The sequence below is a fragment of the Cricetulus griseus genome, chromosome 6 (genome assembly GCF_003668045.3).
Source record: "Cricetulus griseus strain 17A/GY chromosome 6, alternate assembly CriGri-PICRH-1.0, whole genome shotgun sequence".
NCBI classification, from domain to species: Eukaryota; Metazoa; Chordata; class Mammalia; order Rodentia; family Cricetidae; genus Cricetulus; species Cricetulus griseus.
Genome location: NC_048599.1, coordinates 43,421,371 through 43,444,429, shown reverse-complemented (window position 1 = coordinate 43,444,429; position 23,059 = coordinate 43,421,371). Strand labels below are relative to the sequence as shown.

Below are 23,059 nucleotides of genomic sequence, written 5' to 3'. Positions count from 1 at the left end.
GGTGAGTCAATACTTGTGAACAGTCAGGGGATATCAGAAACCATCATTTGGATGGTTTCCGTGTTCCCTGGAAGTGGATAATCTGTTATTTGTAGTATTTGGGGTTGAACACACACCTTGACACACACAGATCAGGTGCTGTAGCCCCTGGCCGGAAAGGGATAATTGAAATTGATGGAGTTGAGAACTATCCACCAGTATGGACCAGAGCCAAGGACTGTATTGCATTAATAGATCTTTCAGTTTCTCCTTAGGTGTTGGTAATGAACAAAAGGCCTCCTGGGAATCTCAGAGCAACCCTGTGGAAGTTAAGTGGGTTGTCTTAGGGGAGCCCCAGTACTCTATGAAGGTTGCCTGAGTTTCATGGCTCTCAGTAGAGAAATTGAACCCAGATCACAGCAGTGAAAGGGTTATATCTTAACAGTCACAGAGCATAGTGGGTTCTCACCTTGGAGTGCAAATCAAAAATAAAATAGTGAGGACATAGTAGAAATAAATTTAATATCTGTAGCCAGCAAGGACAGCAGCTTGCCAGTTATTTCCAAAAAAAATTAAAAAGTGTCCTTTTTAAACCAAGGAACTACTGGAATTTACTCAGGAAACACATATGTATACATGGAGGGGTGGGCTCATTTGTAAGCATGCTGTTTATGGTCACAATTTATGAATAAAATGTAGTAGACACATTTGTAAGGAAGAATACTTAATTTAAAGGCATGAAACAAATGTTTAAAAGACTCGAGTGATGGACAGAAATGGCTCTGGGCATGCTCAGCCTGAACTTTTACCTGAAAACAAAGGGAAGGACAGTTTGAAGGGTTACTCACACAAGAAAATACCTGTGAAGGCAGCAGCCTTGAACTACAGTAGTGGTACGAGAAGGTAGGCAGGAAGAAGTGGTTCTGGAAGACTTAGTCCTAAAATAATCTCTGTTGATATTGTTTTTATTCACTGTGTGCAGGGAGGTGACTTTTTGCTGAGCTGTGTTTGGAAGGTTTAAAATATCTTTGAAAATGATTCTTGCATTCTCTTTTGTTTTTAAATTGAGTTTTTCTAACCCAGAGTAGAAATATACCAATTTGGAAATTAAAAACAACAACAACAAAAAAAAAAGACTGGCATTCCATAGCGTCTTTAAATGAAGTCCTGTTCTCTATGTACCAGCCAGGTAAGACACCATAAGTATGTCCCATAGAGCCAGCTGGAGTGTAAGGGAGGCTTTCTGTCCAGGATGGGAACGGGCAGGTTGTGAGGAGCAATTTTCCACCATTTAGATTCTTCTGCTAAGTGACCAGGTCTGGGCTGTGTGGGAAGTCAAGCATCCGCTTGGGAGGTTACCCTTCTGTACCTTTGCTCTTGAGTCCATTTAGCTCATTTATGTATCTCAGAAACCTGATTACCTTACCGGAAGTCAGCTGCCCTGGATGCCTTGATGTGCTCCTCTTGGCTAAGTTAAAAGTTCCCTAAAACAATCTTCTGGTGGGAGTCCCCTCGAGACTACTACAGGTTATGGACCAATGTCTGAGCACTTCCACTAATGCATTCATTATTGAGAGCATCTTTTCCTTTCCCAGAGGTCAGAGCAAGAGGGTCAGTCCCGGTCAAAGATAAATCAGAGTCACAGAGCAAAACGAACAAAAGCAGCCATGCCTTATATAGCACTGAAATTATGTTTATTGTAAATTAAAGCAAGGTTATGGCAGGGAAGGAACTGTTTCCTAACGCTGGAACCCTTAAGAGAAAGGGCATCTTCATCCTTCCACAAAAGAAGGCACGAAGCCTTCTTTCCATGCCATATAGAAGTCAGTCTGCTCCTCATCTGCACAGAGAAGGATTAGAAACAGCTCAGAATAAAGCCCAACCTTGGCCAAAGAAAAAGGAGACTTGAGGCCCAGAGAGGATCTGCTGACCATGTTAGGCTGAGCTCGTGGGGTCAGAAAACACAATGGTAACAAGTGTTAGTCAAGATTTGTCTGGAGAGAACTATGGAGGCTGCAGGGAGGGTCTCAGAAACGTGGCATGTTCCCCGGGATTGTCAACCTAAAAGGCAAGTTGAGGCACACTGACCTAAAGATCAGAAAGTTGATTAAAACCAAAATGAAGATTGGCCACCCAGAGAGGAAACATGCATTTTAGCTGTCCAGAGTCAAGAATGCCGGATTTTAGAGTTAAAAAGGGAAGGAGAAGCAAGAACAGGAGGTTTTTAGAAACCCACTATTTGCAGTTGTGTTGACCCACAAAAGTAGCTGAGGACCTTGGTTAGTCAGTGGCCCCTTGTGCTATAACTTCTGAGTATAAGGGCCAATAACAGGAAAAGGTTTTTATTGTGATTTTATTTTTGTAGCGCTGGGTATCAAACCCACATCTTTGTTTGGGAATGTTCTATCCCTAAGTGATACCAGATTCCTCAGAAAACATTTTTTTTTTTTTTTTTTTTTTTTTTTTTTTTTTTAGCATTTTGCTGTGTTTTGCCTCTTATGGGCATCAGGAAATCTGCATCTGCCATGCTAGGTCAGGATGACCTAGTGTCTGTCTTATGCCTCATGGGTCCTCTAGGAATGGAAAAAAAAAAAAAAAAAAAAAACTAGTGACTTTTAAAAAAAAACTTTATTTATTACATTTGGTACATGTGATGTGCATGTGTGATGTTCATTCATTCGTGTGTGTGTGTGTGTGTGTGTGTGTGTGTGTGTGTGTGTGTGTGTAGGTGCACACATGCTGAGACCAAAGGACAACTTTTCAGGAGTCAGTCTTTACCCTCCTCCATGGGTTTCAGGGACTGAATTCAGGATGTCAGACTTCTGAGGCAAGTACTTTTACTCACTGCCCTGAGGACAGTTGGGCCTAGAGGCAAAAAACGTGGATGTTCACCTGGTCCTGCCCAGCTTGGTTCCAGCTGCTCTCAAAGGCCACATTCTCTTTTGCTGGAGTTTCTGGTGGATGAATACATGGAGGCTTTTCATTTCCCTGACTGGAACTGGGTAGGGTGGATTATAAACTCCAGGAAGGCCAAGAGGCAGGCAATGTAATAGTTCCTATCAGCTGCACTTATAGGTTCAGGTTAAGGATAGGCCCTGTTCAGTGCTTAAAGGAAATGAAATGTCCTTCCTAATGGCTATAGAGGCTGGAAGTACAAAGTCAAGATGTCAGAATGCTTGCTTTCCTGAAGCCTCTCCTCTTGCTGGAGGATAGTAGCCTTCTCACCATGGTTTCAAGAGGCCTTTTTTCTATGGCGCTCACTTCTTCCCAGTCTGTTTTTCCCCTCCTGATAATGATTCTCCCCTTACTGGACCAGGGCTGGATCTTAATAACCTCATTTAGCTTTTACTGTTTAAAGATCTTATTTCCAAATACAATCACATTAGGTGTTGTAGCTTCAACGGGTGAATTGGAGCTGTGGGGAGGCACACAGTCCCATTCATAACATAATACAGCATGAGCTTTTGTTTTATACACAGGAAATTTTGACATGGCATGGTTAGACATAGGGTCTCACTCTGTACCCCGGGGCAGGCCTGGGACTCACCATATGGCTCAGGCTAGCCAGATCTCACAAAGCTCCTACCTTAGCCTCTTGAATGTGGGATCATAGGTGTGTGCTGCCACACCCATGTCCTTACACAGCTTTATACTCTGGAGCATGTGAACCACTTGAGCCACTTGTGAAACTCCCAAATCCCAGGCTGAACCAAGGCCAATGACCTAATCAGAACCTGGGGTAGAATCAGGCAACCACTCTGTAAGGGCTTCTTGACAAGCGCAGTAAGTATTTTTTGTCTGATACGGTAGGAGGATTCCTCGGCCCTCTCTGTACCTTCTACTCTCTTTCCAGTTCTTTACTTTCTCAGTGTCTTCCAGGTAATCACGTACTTCTCCTTAGAGGTTTGTGTCACTAAATGAAAAGGAAAGTTTGTCCAATTTTAATATGATCCAGTGATCATGTCACAGGGTTCCTACATAAAATAGAGTGCATGTGATTGGGGTTTAGATTTTGATGCCTCTTTGAGAGGTTGTGGAAGACTAAATGCATGGAATTATTTTGCATTGAGGAATTTTGAGATTTCTTGTGGCTTCCTGACAGTCTTTTGAAGAAAACAAATTCCTTTTTTTTCTTTTCCTCCCTTCTTTTTGTGTTTTGTTTTTGTTGAAACTGGGTTTCTCTGTATAGTCCTGGCTGTCCTGGAACTCACTCTATAGATCATGGTAGCCTCAAACTCAGAGATCCACCTGCCTCTGCCTCCCAAGTCCTGTGATTAAAGGTGTGCACTACCGCCTCCCTGTGGGAAAGTTCTTTTTCTCTGAAGAAACTGAGGCATACTTCCCTCAGAGCCAGGCCAGGCATTCATACCCAGTCCACATTGTTGCAGAGAACCAGAGGATTCTCTCCATTTGGTGTTTGCAATCCCTGACTGAAAATACAGCTTCAATGAGCAATTGATTTGCCTTGAGAAACTGCTTGAGATGGTCCTGAAAATCATTCTGGCCTGAACTCGGGGATCTGCTTTCTAACCTGCTCTCTAGTGTTCCCAAGCTTCACTGACACACTCCAGACCACAGCCTAGTTCAGGGCTTCCTAGACAAGCATGGACACACAAGCCCCTTGAGGATCTTCATGGCTCTAAGTCAGCTAGGGTGAGATAGGAGTCCGTCTGAACTCTGGGGTATATGGTGCTGTGTGCCTGGCTCTGTTCCAGCTTTCTAAGAGCAGAATTCCGAGAGCACTGTGGATCATCCAGTTCTATATAGCCCTTTGCAGATGTGAGTTGCAGGACTCCTTCAGTATCTCTTTTAGGAAAGCAAACAATGGCACTCTTTAGACGGTATATCAGTATGAGCTCAGGGCCCTAAATACGCTATATAAATAGCACAGCAGATGAATCGCTGCCTTTAGAAACAAACCATTTCACTAAGTGCATCTTGCCTCCATCAGACATTAAGCATGTATCTGATTCATTCTTAGATGACAGTTACTCTCCCAAATTAGGTGCTTAAAAGGGCATTCTGTAAAGGAACACATTATTGTATTAACCTTTGAATTGTTTTAAAGGTTGCTCTTACATTTTATAATGCATGTAATAGCACACAGGAACTTTTTAAAAGGGGCATCTGTGAATTTTTATTCAAGAATAAAGATGTGTCTGTGGATTTTCTTTCAAGGCTAATATAAACCCCTTAGATGCAACCTAAAGATAAAAATTTTTTAAGGGCAATTAAAATTCCTGTACCAAATACAAGGAGAAAATAAAACAGACTTGATGAGATCAAAATTATTCTAAAAACATACCAAGTGAACAAAAGAAAAGGACAGGCAACTGTTCTCTGTATTTTTTATCACTGTGGTGTCCACTATGAAAGTGTACACCACATATACAAAAGTTAAGAGTGGCTAGCTCTGTGGAGGAGCACTGGTCTACCATGTACTAGACCCCGGAATCATTCTCCAGTAACATCAGCAATGGTAAAGGCGAGCACTTACAGCCCATGTCCTGTGTCCTTAGATATAGTGAAGACTGTTTAAGCCTGAAGAGAGTGAGTGTGTCTACTCCTTATGTAAGTGCAGGGACAGAAGCAGAACCATGACTGCATGTTCATGGCTGCTGGGCAGCCAAGCAGGACTCACCTCAGTGGTTCATCCCTTAACTAGAGTGCCTCTGAGCAAGTTTCTTTGTACCCAAGTCCAGTGGAGGGATTAATGCTCGTAGAAAACATTTTTGACTGTAGTGGAAATTAGAATTCCTCCAAAGTTTCTGCTGTTTGCAAAGGATAACTCCATGCTCTTGGGACAAAGCTTGCTGACAGCTCTCTTCTGTAGGTCTGTCAGTCCCATCCAGCACCTCCATTGCCATCCACACTTCATGCTGTAGGCCCATGTGACTTCCATATTTCCAGATACCTGAGGTTCATCAAGTGTTATGCCACACGCTGTATATGGGGCAACACCCTGTCTACCTCCAAAAAGAAGTTCTTTTTGAGGCAAGTTTGAAAAGCTGATCCTAGGAAGCAAGGCATAATTGTCTAATATCCATAAAAATGTGGAGATAATGGGGAGTATTTGATACCAGGTTATTTTTGTCAAAAATCAAACAAAAGAAAGGTTGGCTCTTGGCATTCCCAGAATAGAGGGCTCTTGCGCTAGACCTTAAACTGCCTTAATTTAAAGCAGGTGTATAGAAGGCAAAATGGTAAAGAGGTGTCGAGATATTAATTAAAATGGGCTTCCTGAAATGCCAGGGAGATCATCACTTCTGAAAATTGAATTAATTCAGAATGTCAGAGTTGAATTATCATGAATAGATGTATCTATCCCTGTCCAAATATATTTCATCTGAAAACTCTGTAATACATGATGATTAACCAGAGGTTACAGATTGGAGCTGAAACCCAATCAGTTCTTCTGAATGCCAACAGGGCAGTGTTCACAGGTCAAAGAATATTAACAGGAAAATTTCCATCACTTAAAGGGTAAGCAGAGCTGGGAAAGAGTATTGAAATTTTGCTTTCAGTTGTTCTCTTCTTGATCAATTTATTGTTCATGGTAATGTAGAGAACTTGTGTACTGGATGGAATTAACTTCCTAGCTTAATTTCTGGAGCTATTGACATTGGTGTGTGGTTCAAAGCTGCTATCTTAGCGGAGAAGGTTCCAGATATTCGGCGAGCAGTGGAATTTTCCAAGCTGAGCTGAGAGCCCTGGACCTGTTGCCAAGGAAGCTACTCTTTTCCTCCTTCCATGAGAAAGTCCCAAGTGTATACATTCAGTGTTCAGATATTATGTTCTTTCTGTTGCAGCAACATGTGTACTCTGTTAGGGGCTTCTGAAGTACAGAAGATGAAAAACCAGTGGTCTGTGAAAGACAAGGCTCACATCCGGTTCCAGGCAAATAGACTCTCGCCGTTGTGGGACCCATCCTCACAACTCTCAACTTAGTAATGCCCCAGAGTGTCTCCTCCTTTTTCTTCTTTTTGTCTCACTGACTTCAGTTCATCAAAAGCAGATCCAGGCATCACAAACACACCTCAGGAACCAAGCGCCTCCCTTTTGTATGCACCCCTCTAAAGCTATGGCTAAGCCAGGTGTTCAAGGTTTTCAGAGTGGCTCCATTCCAAACTCAGGTTAACATTTGCACTTTCCCTGCAGGGAGACTCTGGGGTGGAATTCAAACAGCTTTGTAAGTAATCTCCAGCTGGTGAGGTTTACCTTGACCAGCTGACTCCTCAGGCCACTGCACTTCCCACGCAGATGGCAGAGCCAAAGACAGTCAGCGCTTGTCAACCCAGCTGTGTCTATATTTAAACTTCAGTGATGCTCACTGTGGGCTCTCCTTCAGCAATAGCAACAGCCGCTGTAATAGTGATCCCCTGGTCTTGCCGGTGTTAGTCAGCTTTTGGTCACTGAAATGTAGTGTAGTGGACACAAATGTAGACAAAAAGCAAAAGAAAATAAGCAGCAAAAAAACAAAAAGCCTGAGATTGCCATCTTCAAAGGAGGAATGGTTTAATTTTTTTTGGCTCACATTTTCAGAGGTGTTGGTCAAAAGTCGTGTTTATACATAAAAAAAATGATTAAAAAATTGGGAGTATGTGAGGTAATGCATATGGTAAGTAACATGGTTCAGCCATTACATGCCATCTACACATGTAACACATATACAGCACACATATGTTGGATTGTTACTTCTCAAATGAATATGTTATACTCCACCATGGGTGATTATGATTTGTGAGGTGTCTGTCAAATGCACTCAATGCTCTTTAATGTGTGTTATCATTTAAAAGGTAAACATGTATATATATATGATATATAATATATAATATATAATATATATATATATATATATATTACAGTACACAGAGACTCCATGAAGTTTAAATCATATACTTAGCTCAAGAGTTTTCTATCTTCCTAGTCCAGGACCTAATGTCACACATAAACTTAAAAAAAAAAAATTGTTAGAAAGACTTTGTGGATTCTACAAAGACATTGAGCTCCACTTTGGGAGATAAAATTGTTTTCTTTACTTAAAGTAAGAAATGTACTTGGAAATGAGGCAGTAGTCAGCTCATGCCTAAAGGAATGCCCAGAAAGTGAACTTGTTCCAGCTCTAAAATCCCTTCATCACTGGTACTTCCACGGCTCACCTGAATTTGACATTATTGTCATGTGGTATCTGCTAACTAGGAATGAGAAAATATTTCCAAATCTTTAAATAATTGCAGTTGGATTTGTTAAAGTAGTGGTTTCTCCTCCATGACACTAATGCCTTTCATAAACAGTTTCAGAAATGCATTTTATAAAGCAAAATAAAGTGCCAAATGGGAATCCACTGCGGCAGCCACATGCCCAGGGCAGCAGCTAAAATATTTTCTGAATAAGTAAACAAATACACAAGAATGAAAAATAAAAATATTAGAGGTAATTATTTGGATTCCAAACAAAGCTTTATTTCTGTTGCAGTTTCTAGTATTTGAATGGCTTCATTATTTATGTTGCCATAATCAGAGGACTGTAACAATTATCAGTTGCCCAGCAGTGGTTGTCTGTGTAATTTAGTCTATTAGGCCTGTAATGTTTTGAGATATGTCACTGTAGATTTCTCAACTTTTAATCCTAATTCCGAAATAAACCTCACTGTAGCATTCCTGATTTTTTTTTAAAGATTAGGAGAAGTTAAACGGCCCTTTTAAAAATTTCCTACTGAAATAAATGAAAGATTACTGAACTGAAAGTATAGTTCTCTTCCAACCTTTGCCCTCTACCCTCTTGCATTCATTCCCATAGCAAACTGATAAGTGTCGAAAACCAGTGTTGCTGGCTGGGCTTGAGCTTGATTTCTGATAGATTTGTTTTATAGCACTCCCTGTCCAACAGTGACATAGACTTGGCTCAAGAATTTTCATTTGTGAGGTAGGACATGAGATTGAAAATGTGGAGACTCCCTCGCTATTGGGATGGAATAAGAATGGTGTCTTACAGCTATGGAGAAATGAGAATTAAAAGTCATTGTGCCCACTGTGTTTGTTACAAATGATGATGGCATCACACTTGACAGCCTCCACTATTGCTACTTCTTCTTTTCCTTCAATTCACTACAGCTATTAGGCCAAGAAAATCCCATCAGGTGCAGATCCTGTGGTTCATGAATGTATTGTGAAGCAACTCTTGTCAGGGTGCACAGATACCTAAAGATGGACATTTACCTAAACACCAGCAAACTCGCCTTTGAAAAGCATGTGGTTCGCTGGCTTCTTCATATTTCTTATGTTGGTATACACATTTATAAAACCATCACTAATTTTAGAGTATTTCTACTACTCTAAAACGAAAACTCCTATGCAGGAGCAACCTTCCTTTCTCCCTAGCAACTATTTACCTTTCAGTATCTATAAAATGTTCAATCCTAGGCTAGTAATGAAGGTACATGCTCATGATCCAAGCACTTAGAAGGCAGAGATGGAAGGATCAGGAATCAGGCTATTCTTGGCTGCATGTGAGGTTAGCCTCTATGAGACATACTTAAAAGAAAGAAAAAGATTAAGCTATTCTAGAAGTCTCATATTAATGGGATCATACCACTTATGGTCTTTCATGTTTGGCCTCCTTTACAGAATGTGATGCTGTCAGGTTTTCTCCATAGTAGAATGTATCAGTGCTTCATTGCTTTGATTGCCAAATATTATTCCATTTCATATTTATGCTGCATTTTGTTATCTACTTATCAATGAATGGGCACTGAATTGTTTCAACTTTTATTTCTTTATTTACATCAGAGACAAAATCTTTCACTATATGCCGGCTGTATAGTCCAGGTTGGCTTCAAATTCTGGGTGATCCACTAGAATGAAAAGTTTAAGCCATCTTGTCTGGATGCTTCAACCTTTAACTGTTAGAAAGAGCCCTGCTGCTGAGTTTTGTAAAGTTGTTGTTAACACATAGCAGATGTCTCTACTTCTTCCGGGTGTATGCCTTGGAGTGAAATTGCTAGGTCATGTGGGTTTACCATCCCAGGGACTTTCTCGAACTCTTCCAAAGGCCACACCACTTTATATTCCCACCAGCAATATGTTTGACAGGTCTTGTCTTAGAATGGACAAGTGCTTTCTCCTGTTTTTTGTTTGTTTGTTTGTTTGTTTGTTTTGATAGAGTTGTTGCTCTGCAGTACTTTATTCATTATTAGTTGGTTGATGGCTGGGCGATGGTGGCGTATGCCTTTATTTTTTTTTATAAGTGCATGAAATCCTATTGGTCTTTTATATCATTTTTTATTTGAATTAGAAACGAGATTGTTTTACATGACAATCCCAGTTCCCTTTTCCCTCCTGTCCTCCCCTAACATCCCCCCCCCAACTAAAACCCTACCTATCACATACCCTGTATGCCTTTAATCCCAGTACTTAGGAGGCAGAGGAAGGTGGCTCTCTGTGAGTTCAAGGCCAGCCTGGGCTACAGAGCCAGTTCCAGGACAGGCTCCAAAGCTACATAGAGAAAGCCTGTTTCAAAAAATAAATAAAGTAAAATAAAATAAATTAGTATCTTTAGAAAAACTACCACTTAGAAACTTTCCCACTACTGTATTAGTTTTCCATCAGTGAGAAATACCTGAGGTCCTTGGTTTACAAAGTTTAAGAAGAAACAGGGTTACTGTCACTCATAGCTTGTAAAGCTGACATGATCCATTATCTCTAATACTTGGGGTTGTGGTAAAGCAGTAAATCCTGGGGGCAGAAGAATGGGGGTGATGCTTATCTGTTGCTCTCAGGAAGAATAGTGAGATAGGGACAGACTCCCAGATTCTCTTCAAAGCCACATCCCTAGTTACCTAACTTCCTTCTCTTAGTCTCCACCTCTTAGAGATTCCACCACAAATAAACAAAAACCAACAACAACAAAAAACACCATAGTCTGACCACCACACCTTAGTCACATAGACCATTGGGGTACATTCTAGACCCCAATTACAGCTATAGCCAGTGCATTTAGATGCATGGAGTTGGCTAGTCAGAGTGGATAACTGTTTTAAAATGTTAAAATCCTCTATTCTACCTTTAATTTAAAAAGAAAAAAGGGAGGTGTGAAGTCAAACATCTCAGTGCATGCTTGTTAACCCTTGTATTGGGAAAATGGAGACAAAATGATTCAGGAGGTAAGGCCAACCTTGGCTACATATTCAGTTTGACACCAACTCTGGGTTATGTAAGACCCCCCCCCCAACTCAAGCAAACCAATAAAAATTTCAAGTTTCTTAATTCCAAAACATGAGTCACACTTGTTTTTACTTCTTAAACTCATAAAAACAAATTCTTCAGGAAGCCTAGAATTACCAGGAGAGCTAGTCATGGTGACTGGAAAAGGCTGTCTTGGCTAAATATAGTTTATGGGATTCCATCATCTCCATGGACAGGAATATCGGTGACTGTGGGCACTCTGTGGTGTTATCTCCATGTCATCCCCTGGGCATTGTTCAGAAACTCCTATGCTTCTTCTCCTGAAACCTCATCAGCTTTATTTCTTCACCTTTTCAGATCTTATCAGTACAATTAGGCAGATGCTGTGTGTTCCAAAAACACTTACACAGTTATAGCTGTGCATTTGTTTCCATTTCTAGATCCTTAGAAACTTGCAGGTAGTGACGACATGGTTTTCCAAATGAATCAAGACAAGTACACATGGAGCAGGTGAAAGGAGTGTGCTTATGGTATTTACAGAGCTCCAGAACATTCACTTGTGAGTCAGTTCTTATCCTGAAGGGTACTTCAATGAACATTCAAAGTTTTCTTGAAATTCTGTGACAGAAAACACAAAGTGGGCCAGCAAGATGGCTCATCAAGTAAAGTTACTGCTCTGGCCCAAATCTAACTACCTGACTTTGAGCAGCCTTGGAACCCAGGTACAGGTGGATGGAGAGAACATGCTCTGCAGAGCTGTCCTCTGACGACTTCCACCTGTGCAGTGAGGAATGCATTCACACACACACACACACACACACACACACACACACACACACACACACACACACACACACACACACACACACACACAGAGAGAGAGAGAGAGAGGGGGGGGAGGGAGGGAGGGGGAGGGAGACAGAGGGAGGGAGGGAGGGAGAGAGAGACAGAGAGAGAGAGAGACAGAGACAGAGACAGAGACAGAGAGAGAGAGAGAGACCACAAAAGTGAGTTTGCAAGAAGGTGGTTCTCAAGGCCTTGGCTTGGCTTCACTGGATGGGCAAGGTTGTAAGAAATGACGGCGAGCTCCTTCCTCAGCCCAAGCCCTTTAAGGCTCTCAGGTTTCACCTTTTCCTGGCCTGTGTTGCTAGGTCTTAAAATCCTCTTCTCTCCCATGGCCCTGGTAGATATCTGGGGCTTTTGAGCAGAAGATCTATTACCCACTGACTTATATATCCTAGAGACAGTAGATGTCACAGGTTCTGTAGGTGTACTGGATACTGTGGATCCATTAACTCTGAATATTACCAGATCCTTCTGCCCTAATTATGGGCGAACCGACACACATCACCTTTAGCTTCTCACCCAGCAAACTTTATTAATTTTGCCTGCACTATATACATTATAACTTAAAGTTCTTTATAAACAACTTATGATGCCATCATTTGCACTTAAATTTTCTGTTTCATATGTGTGTTGGCAAATATCCCTTGAATATTTAAGAAATTTGCAAATCACTTGGTTTTGAGAATATCTTATTTCGCAACTCAGTGATTTATAGTTCTTTTGCTTTACGTACAGAAGCAGTTGATGAATCATATTTTGAAGGCGTTTTCATGGTTCTACATCACTATTCAAAGCCACCTACATAAAATACAGTAGCCTTAGAAATCAATGTTTTTAATACGGTTCCTTGTTTCTAAAATGTCCCTGTCTGCTGCTGAATACAATGCACAGAAGTCTCTAGCATCTATCTTCTGTGAAGACTTATCCAAAACATGTCACCTCTCTTTGAATTCAATAGAAGCTGTTCTTTACAGGGCCATACTTCATTAGGCCTTCCTATGAAGTCACATTTTGATAAATGTAAAATGGTTTTAGCCTGAGAATCAAGGAAGGAAAATGTGAGATGAAAATATAATGACTTGAAACCCATGAAAGAGAAAAAGATGTACCAAATCTCCTTAATGTTTTTTAGCTATAGGCTTCTTTGACTGTGTTTGGAACCTGTTTACCAAACTGAAATTGGGGGCTCCGTTTTCTGTAGCTACTAATGGTAGAAAAAGTCTTTTCCAAATGCACTTATGTTCTGAATGTAAGTATAGCTTCCAAACCTCATCAGGCTTAGAATGTGAGAATTGAAACAAGGCATCATAACTTTTGATTCCCCAAGCCTGGACTTCCTCCTGGCATCCCTGTCGCTCTGAACAGCACCAGTGTCTGGGTTCAGCAATTCATAATCTCATAATACTGTAGGCACCACCAACTCTTGAACCCCAGTACCACTGCCAATATCATCATGCTTATTTATCTTACCTAGCACTCAAATCTGTCCATCTATACCACTGTACCCCTGGTATAAGCTATTAGATTCCCCTATTACAATGCTGCACATGAGGTAGAGGTGTGACTGTAGAGGCAGAGGTTGGGGGTTCAAGGCCAGTCTGGGCTACATAAAAAATTATAGACCAGCATGAGCTACCTAGGAATAGTTTGTTTGAGAACACCCAAATAAATACATAAAAAGATAAATATTATATATACCTATACATATATACATATATACATATACATATACTTTTTTCTCCCTCTTCCAGTCTGTCATTCAATGGTCATTTGTTTGGAATGCCTTCCTAAGAACGGAACATACCTTCTTGCACAGTGTAGCACTCATTTGTCTCTCCTGTTTTATTTCACACAACCTTATCCCCTAACATTTAATCTTTTCAGACTTGATATCCTTCCTTCAATCACAGGGAGGAATAAGTTGCAATTGCATATGACCCCACCCCCTTGTCTTCGATGCTTCTGACTATAACTGCTTTATCTTTAAACAAATTTAAATTAATCAAAATGCCTCTAGGGAGTCTAAGGCTTGGTGGCACATATCTTTAATTCCAGAACTCAAGAAGCAGAAGCAGAGGGATCTCTGTGAATTCCAAGCCATCCTGGTCTACATAGTGAATTCCAGACTAGTCAGGGCAACCCTGTCTCGAAAACAAAAATAAGAAATGTCTCTAGGGAGATTCTTCCTCTGCCCCTATTTCAAAATTAACATTGTTAGATTCCTGAACTATACTTTCTTATATGTGGTTATGAGGCTCTTTGATTTTTGTTTTGTCTTTTTGGTTACTTTGTGGTTGTTGAAGACTGGGTCTCACTATGTACCCTAGACTGGCTTCAAACTTAGATCCCTTGAGTTTATTTTTGTTGTTTTGCTTTTTACTATATATTTCCTTACTAGCTTGTAAGCATCACTAAGATGAGGCTCTCTGTTTTTGTTTTTGTTTTTGTTTTTCATTAGTATAGCTCCATCAACTCTCACAACACCAGGTAAACAGGAGGGGCTTGATAAACATTTGTTTAACAAATGAGTGGTGACTATGCTGCCCTGGGCCATAGGAGAAGGTCCCTAGAGAAATACATGCTTTCATGGGGAGAAAGCAGCAGTTCTGTTTTCGAGTGAGATGCACTAATTATCTTCCCTTTATATTGGATCTGTTTTAAATCTACTGGGATGGAGCCTAGAGAACTGTGTCTTCCCAGTGGTACCATTCTGAGGAGTGCTCAGTGGGGTCCTCTTACATAGTTCAGAGAATACAACAGCCATCTGCGACAAGAAGCCAATCTCAAGCATTCTTCTTCAGGCAAAAACAGAAGAATGGGCACCTAGATACTCAAGGTAGTGTATTCAAATTGAGGTCAGTCCACATTTGCAGTAATGTAGAGTTACTCTTCTTTAGCATTCACAGGCTGCCTCTGGCTACAAGTAGGGAAGTGTCAGAGCCACTTTTTACTAGTTCATGATAGACAGTTGTTAAATATTTGCAAAATTCCCTGATTGTTAACCTTGGACGTTATTATAAATTAAATAACCTAAACTTGCAACCAAATGAGTTATATTTAAAATACCTCAAGACGTATCATTTTGTAATTATTTTATTAAAGTTATGATTATCTGTGATCTTGAGGTTTGTTGTCCCTCTTAGAGATTTAGGGTTAAATAGCATGTTTTTACCTTTGAGTTCAGTTATGCCATTGGGTAGCTTGAGATTGAATGTTTATCTCACGGGCATCAATAAATGTTACTCTGTAGAGCGTGGGGTTGTAACTTGCTGACTTGTTTGAATTTTATGTTTTGAATGTTTGATGTTTTGCTTTATTTTGGTTTCTGAAAGTCTATTGTTAAGCAGTTGCTAGCAAACCACAGGAAAGCATTCATTCCCAGCCCAGTGCAATGCAATTTTTGCACTTAATTGTTGAAATTAGCCAGCAATATTGTAGAATCACCAGACTGGAGTCAAACTGTGAGCCAGTCTCTCAGTCTTGTAAACTGTATTTGTCCTAAACTGTGTTCCGTATAAGGATATTGAACTGGAGTAGTTACAGCAAAGAGGAGCATATGCAATCTCAGGTCTACCTATTTCTGGACCACCCAACGTAGTATGTTCCATGGTTTAACTACTTAGTATTTATTTGGATAAACCATTAAGTAAGTTAAGAAATAGAAGTTTTTCAGTCAGCTGTTGACAAACCGGGTGATTAGAATTTGCTGGATATGAAAGCAGGTAACATTATGTCCTATCTTAAAATATACCAGACCCTGAATGTCATCTTCCCAGGAAGACATAATAGCATGTGGCTTCCTGATTTGTAGCAAATTAATGAATTATCATGGCAAGATGTTTGATGAGGGAGAGTAAAAATGGCTGAGAAGGTAGGAAGAAAACAACCTGTGTAAACAGAGCAGGGATGGCAGGACAAATGAACTAACAGCTCATCAGTTACAGCGACAAGTGAAATGTAAGGACATTACTAATAAGGTTCTGGGATCGGTACTGCTTGGGATCATCTTTTTTTTTGTAAAATGAAGAGTCCTTTGTGCTTAGCAAATTCTTTTTCTATTCCCTGTGCAGAACTGTGCTGAAAATGCTGGTGATGGCTTTACAGCTTAGAGATATCATTAACCCTCAGGTCTCATTGAATAGACCCAATCACAGAACTCTCAAGATGTTTTTTCCTCATTGAAATTGAAGGTCTTAGAGATTACAACTCTGCTCTTCATGCATAATGTGCTTTGATGAATAGGTATAATGGATTTTTGAAGATAGGTTCTTGCTACCAATGGGAAGCACACACATAAAAATGCATAGTTAAGCCAGGACTTATTTAAGTGTTGGTAGTTACTCCTTGTGGAAGTAGATACCAAAACTCCTCAAGACTTTGAATTGTGGATGGTTTTGTGTCCCTAGGATTCTAAAAGAATAATGTTGTATGGATCTTGATGTATTAGTGGTGATGGGTAACTTATGTGTATCTGGAATAATAATAAAAAAAACAGATGTAAGTAAAATCAAAGGAAAATCCTGAAAGTCAAATACTTTTAATTTTGAAATATATGTCTATAACCTTCACCAAGTATGTGGATCTTCTCAAGACACTCCCAGACAAATTACCCATTTTAATCCATACTCCTTCAATTACTTGTAGTGAATCGATACAAAAGCTTCTTTCTTAGCTCTTAAAAGCATTTATTATCTCAGTGAGAAAAAAAGATAAGTAGCATCCAACATTTATTTCACTATTTTTCATGATAATCATGTCAGAGTGTGTGCATGTATACACACACACACACACACACACACACACACACACACACACACTTACTTTAATTCATTGAGAACATAGGATCCTCCAAACTATAAGGTTCAGTTCACTCACTGTGCACTGTGCTAATGTTGTACATATCAGGCATTGTCCTTAAGATCCACCACCTGTAGAAACTAAGCTGAAGTTCAGAAATCCTGTTGCCTGATTTATAAAACCAGTTGAATGAAGGAGCTGGAAATTGAGAATTTCTAGAAATGGTTTGTCCTTTAGCACTCTATGAAATACTTCCAATAGAAGAGCGATTTAAGAGAAATACTAAATTCAAATATATGATTTTAAATTATAGTCTGTCCATTGTACACCAACCACATAAGCATAAATATAAATGGAAATGAATACTTTGATAAATCACACAGCAAAATGTTCTGGTTCTTATGAGGTTAAGTTGTTCAGTGGGTGCATCATTCTGGCTTTTATTTTCACACTATGATTTACTTCTCAGCTGCTCTCACAAAGGCTCCTTTATTTACTCTGACAAGATTTTAAATGGAATATTGCTGTCAGCCTCAATTCACAGATGAGAAAACAGAGTCATGGAATGATTAACAAAGATTCTCATGGCCACATTGTCAAATGCCCAATGGAGTGAGTGCAGAAACCACTGCCTCCCTCATTGGGTGACAGACAAGAACCATCAAAAGATAAGGAGAAGGCCCCCAAGGGATCATACACAATTGCCACCTTCACAGAAAATCTACACAAGGACATAATCAGAGATTCTGGTCTTCCATGCTGCCCGAGAGTTAAAAACATGTCTGTGAACACATCCTAAAGAAATGTAAACAGAAATCACCCTCCTGACCCTGTAGACTACAGTTGACATCAGATGCTGACCAGCAGAACCAGACGCTTCATTAGCTTGCAAACTTCAATCACCAATTCCTCCTACTCACCTTTACCAGCCTGCCTCCCACTTCTTTACTGGGATTCCAACCTAAACCTTTCTGAATACTAGAGAAGAGATGTGCCATGGAGACACATACCCAGTCTCTTTGTTTTTCAAAAATAGGGCTCACTAACTTGCCCAAGTAAGTGTGAACTTGGGATCCTCCTGCCTCAGCTTCTATAGCAGGTAGGATTACAAGATGGGCTACCAGGCCGCCTTTGGCACTGGCCAGTTGAGAAGGAACATTCTATTGCAGTTTAAATTCTTCATTTGCATGAAGAGTTGGCAGGAACTCTGGGTACTCTTTCTGTATATAAGCTGCCCTTTCTCTGCTGGGCATCCACAGTCTGGCTTGTTTGTTAGAGCTGCAGCTCCCATCTAGCTGAGACAGATGCCCTCATAGGAATCCTCTCCCTTTACTTCTCTGGGTCTATACCCAGTTTACTATTGTACGTTCAGTAAGCCAAGTCCAGCGATAAAGCGTCAGCACAGTCATTAGTGTTTATTGTGTGGGCAGGTTGATTTCCAAAAAAGAAACTCCTTACTAAAGGATTGTCAGACCTCCTTTTGAAATATGTTTGGCTTTTGAGTATGTTCTCATGGTCTAGAAGCTCCTTTGGCAATATACCAGAGAATACCACAAAAGAAAACAGGTATTTCTACAAAACAGATAAATAAAATGGAGACAAAAGAGAAAAAAACCTGACCAATAAAATAAACCCAAACAAACAATAAACAGTCAAACAAACAAAAACCTTACCTGTCAGGGAGATGAGATGAAATCACAGAAATGTCAATGTGTGCTTTTACCAAACTATGTGGATACTGAAAATTACCAAGTAGATGGACTTCCCTGCAGGTTGAGGGAGACAATGATGTATTTCACCCTGTCTGAAGGGGCCTCAAACATGAAGGAACACAGAATTCCTAACTGCGTACTGTGTGTGCACCTCTCCCCTCCAGCCTGGGGGGTTTCATGTTGTTCTACATCAGTTTTTGCTGGCAGGGGTGGAGAGATGGCTCAGAGGTTAAGAACATTTGCTGCTCTTCTAGAAGACAGGTTTTAATTCCCAGAACCTACAGGGTTGATCACAGGGGATCTGATGCCCTCTTCTGATCTTTGAGGCACTGGGCATGCATGCAGTGTACATTCATACATGCAGGCAAAACAGTCAAATATATAAAATAAGTAAATCTAAAAAAGCAAAGTTAAAGAAGAATTTTGCTGGCAGTTGGGAGTTTGAAGATGTCTAAGAAGGCCGAAAGGGTTGGGGCAGTTTATAACATGAGTGATGTACTAGCTATAAATACTGACAAGAAAAGGAAGATGCTAACAACTTTCTTATTAACTTCTGAAAATCTGATATACTTTGTGTACTTATACTTTCAGTAAAGGTGGCTATCCAAAGGCCAATGAACATGACCCTTTAGCTTCCATTTATCCTAGAAAGGGAACTGGTGTCATTAGCTCATGTTTTCTTTCCTATTTTGATTTACTATATTGATTATTTTATATTTTAATAAACTGACTTAAGAAATCACTTTCGGAAAGTGACTGGTGGGTGCTGTTTTATTTTTCTGCCATTTGAGCCATGTACATGATTTTTATATCAATCTCATTTAACTGTATCAAGGAATATGTCTTTCTGTTTACAATTATTACACTTAGTATTGATCAAAAGACTTTCACATGTCTAACCTTTCTCATGAATGATGGATTACCATAATTCAAATTCAGAACATTGTATTAAGTGCTGAGGACAGAATTTTATTCATACAAAGAGTGTTGAATAAGCCTAAAATCTGATAAAGATATAGTGATTAAGATAGGTGTTTTTTCTATACCAAACAAATGATTCCTGATACCTCAGTATCCAGAGAAGCATTGTTTTGCAAAAGCTTGACTTACAAATAAAATAACTTTTCTTTAAAAGTCAGATTAAGTAGTGAAGATCTAAACTGATATTTAATATTCATTATAAAACCTTATATTTAATTTTCCATCTGTCTGTGACATTCTAAATTATATAATGAAATAACTGTGTCATATTTAAGTCCACCTTTCTTAGGTGTAGAACAGCCTTTACTTCTCCAACAGCCAATTACTGGTGAATGGCAAAAACTAGCAGATATTACCAAGAGCAAAACTCTGATTTCTTTAGAATGAACATGAAGTCATTTAATCATAAGTCCCGATGATTGAGAAAAAAGTGGACTTGCATAGCCAGACCACTTCTGTTTTATAATTCTTACAGGAACAGAGATAACCTGGGGAGTAAGTGAAAATTGCCAGGGTTCTTAGTTGTCCTGATTAGCTCTAACTTGAGAAACACAAAAAGAATATTATCCACAGAAAGTAAGCCTTGAACAATAGCTGAAATATGTTAAATTCCAAACTCACCCCACCTCTTAGTTTTTGATACATCCATTAAACAGCTTTACAGAGCTGACGAAAAGTTTGTTCTTCTTAAAAGCATCTACAGTCTACAAATCCACATGTTTAAGTGCTCTGGAATCTGGGGCGTCGAATTGTCTCCAGGAACTTATCAAGGATTTTGAGACTCACATAAAGTTGCTTGGGAGAAAAAAAAAAGGACAAAGTAGTTCAGGCAAACTATTGACAGGACTTTGTACTATAGGTACAATTTTGATTTTGCGTGTTTGTTTTTAGAACACAACCACTCATTTTCCCAGACCTACAGCACTGTATTCCAGAAGTATCAAGTCCTCTGTGCTCATTGAATTCTTTTTATCTGTGAGGTCCTTGTCGATGAAGCCCATGCAGTTGGTGTTTCCAGGTTATTCCTTTTTACAGTCTGATGGTCAAAAAGCCACTGGGGATAGCCTGTGGTATTTGAAGAGATGGGTATCTTTATCAGCATACCCCTCATGTGTAGATATGCTGACAAATGAGTCATATTCCACATTAACACGTTATGGTGTTAGTACAGAGGGGATTAAAATGAGCAATGGTCTAAAAGAAAGTAAAATATAGTTTAAAATATCATACTCCCAAATCAAAAAGTCAATGTTAGCACAAAACTTTCCTTTTTGTATTCATTTTTATTTGAATTAGAAACAAGATTGTTTTGCATGACAATCCCAGTTCCCTTCTCCCTCCTGTCCTCCTCTACCCCCCCAACTAAAACCCTACCTATCACATATCCTTTCTTCTATTCTTCCCCTGACTCAACCTTTCTGCTCCCTCATGACCTCTGCATCCTTCCTCTTCTTCCCTTCTCATTCTCGTAGCACCCTCCCCCCTCTTCTGTGCTCTTGATTTGCTCAGGGGATTTTGACCCTTTCCCCTTCTCCAGGGAACCATGTATGTCTCTCTCAGGGTCCTCCTTGTTTAGTAGCTTCTCTGGCAGGCACACAACTTTCTTGTTAGGTATTTTAAATCATTTCGCATTTTGTATCCTAAACTACATGATTGTAAACTATTAGAATTCTATTGATAAAATATATCTCCAATCTAATCTAAACTCTCCTAGTTTGTTTTTAAAAATCATTTAAAAATTTGTTACAAATGTGAACAGTTCCAGATGGACTCACCAATATTCAAGTTCAGTTATCAATTCCCATTTCACAGTTTGCTTCATCTCCCAAGCCCAGACGCCAACTCTAATTACAGAAAGACCAAGGGGCTTTTAAAATATGTATCAATAGCTATTAGTAGTAAAACTTACAAAGATGGTGTGTTTCTTCTCTATTCTTGCTGACTGTATCTAGTAGAAATACTGTTCATAGCAGAATTCTGGAAGTACTTCCATCATTATTTTCTTTTTAAGCACCTCCTTTCGAGAGACTTTACATGCCTCTAGTTCCTCTATTTCAATAATGTCACGTGAACCTCTGACCCCCCCACACGTATTCTCTGCAATCCCAGGAAGTGGAAACCCTTCACCAAGAGCCATTTAGTGAGTAAGCAAAAGTGTTTTCACTGCACATGAGAATTATGCAAGTTTTAGTTGGTTTCTGAGAAGTGTTATTGTCTTCCACATATACAAGTATTGATCAAACACACTTAACTTCCTAAATTTGCCTCTATGGTGTCTGAAAACTATGATGTAATTAATCTTTTCCCAGAAGAGCTGGTGGTGTCTGGTGAATTTGATTAACCATGTCCTTCTAATCTTCTATTGATTCTAGAAGTGCTGAAATCCCCCACTTTGCCATCTTCATTTGGAGTTATTTGAGTCTGTACCTCTCCTTTTGTGGGTTATGGAATCAATAACTTTTAGGGAAACAGCTCATTTTCCAGGAGGTTTCACATGGCTTGATAGGCTCTCATCTTGTCCGGGAATTAAATCTTCAGCTCTACTTGGCAAGCTTGAAAATGAGGCTTGTTTCCCATAGCTTACCCAAAAGTGTGCCTCTTCATGCAACCACACAGGGGAAAGTTTTATTAAGTGGAGAGAGAACCAATGTTACCAAGTGAGTAACTTAGCTGGAAAGGTTTTGCTTGTTTTTATTCTGTTTTGTTGTTTGTTTGGTTTTTTTTTTTCATTCTTTCTTTGTAAGGCCTTATAAAACGCCCAGAAGGAGGCCAGAATAATCCAGCGTCGGTAATCAAGCCCTGTTGGCCTGGTGTTTCATAAATAAATAGAAATACAAGCGTGTCCTGCTCAGAAGCTGGCAGTAAATTTGCTAAGTGATTGATTTGATGCAAATTTTCTGCATGGACTGAAAAGTCCTACAGGGCCTGTCCTATGGGAGGAAAAGAAATGCAGCCAAGTTGACTAAGCCCTATTTTCAGTCTTATTTTGAGTTCTGTGAGTTTGGAAACTTCCCTTTCCCAGAAAAAAATAAAGGCAAAACCAAAAAACTGTATCTCTGAGGGATACTTACTCACAGTGTTGCCAAAGAATGAGGCTTGCTCATTAAAAAGATGGCAGGCATCCCCTATGCCCACATCCCAGAACACACTGACTGAGGGACTTAAGCTATCGTATGCAAAGCTCAGTCTCACAACCTGTCTCTGACATTTGTACTCAGTGTTGAGAAAGGGCCATGGCAAGAAGCTTGGCCATGTTTCTGCCCCAGGTGTCTTTCTGCCATTGTAACAAATACTGGAGGCAATTGGTTTTATATGGACCAAAGGCTAATTTCAGCTCATGTTTTAGAGTTCCAGTCTATGCCTGAGAAGACCTATTGCTCCTAGGTATCTAGTGGGTGAAATGAGAGGACAGCAGAAGCAAACCCATTCATCCCATGACCGGGAAGGACTAAAGGAGAGGAAGAAGAGAGCTACAGGACTCAGTTTTGTCTTTGAGGGATACGCTCAAAGATCAGAAAACTCCAGCCAAGCATCTCACCCCCACCCCCTAACTTTTTACCA

The 23,059-nt window shown here is 39.8% G+C and overlaps 1 protein-coding gene across 7 annotated transcripts in view; it reads left to right on the top strand.

Annotated features, from left to right (window-relative positions):
* The window catches only part of Plcb1 (phospholipase C beta 1), a 678,981-nt gene that overhangs the window by 412,402 nt on the left and 243,520 nt on the right, over positions 1-23,059 (top strand). The window lies entirely within an intron of this gene.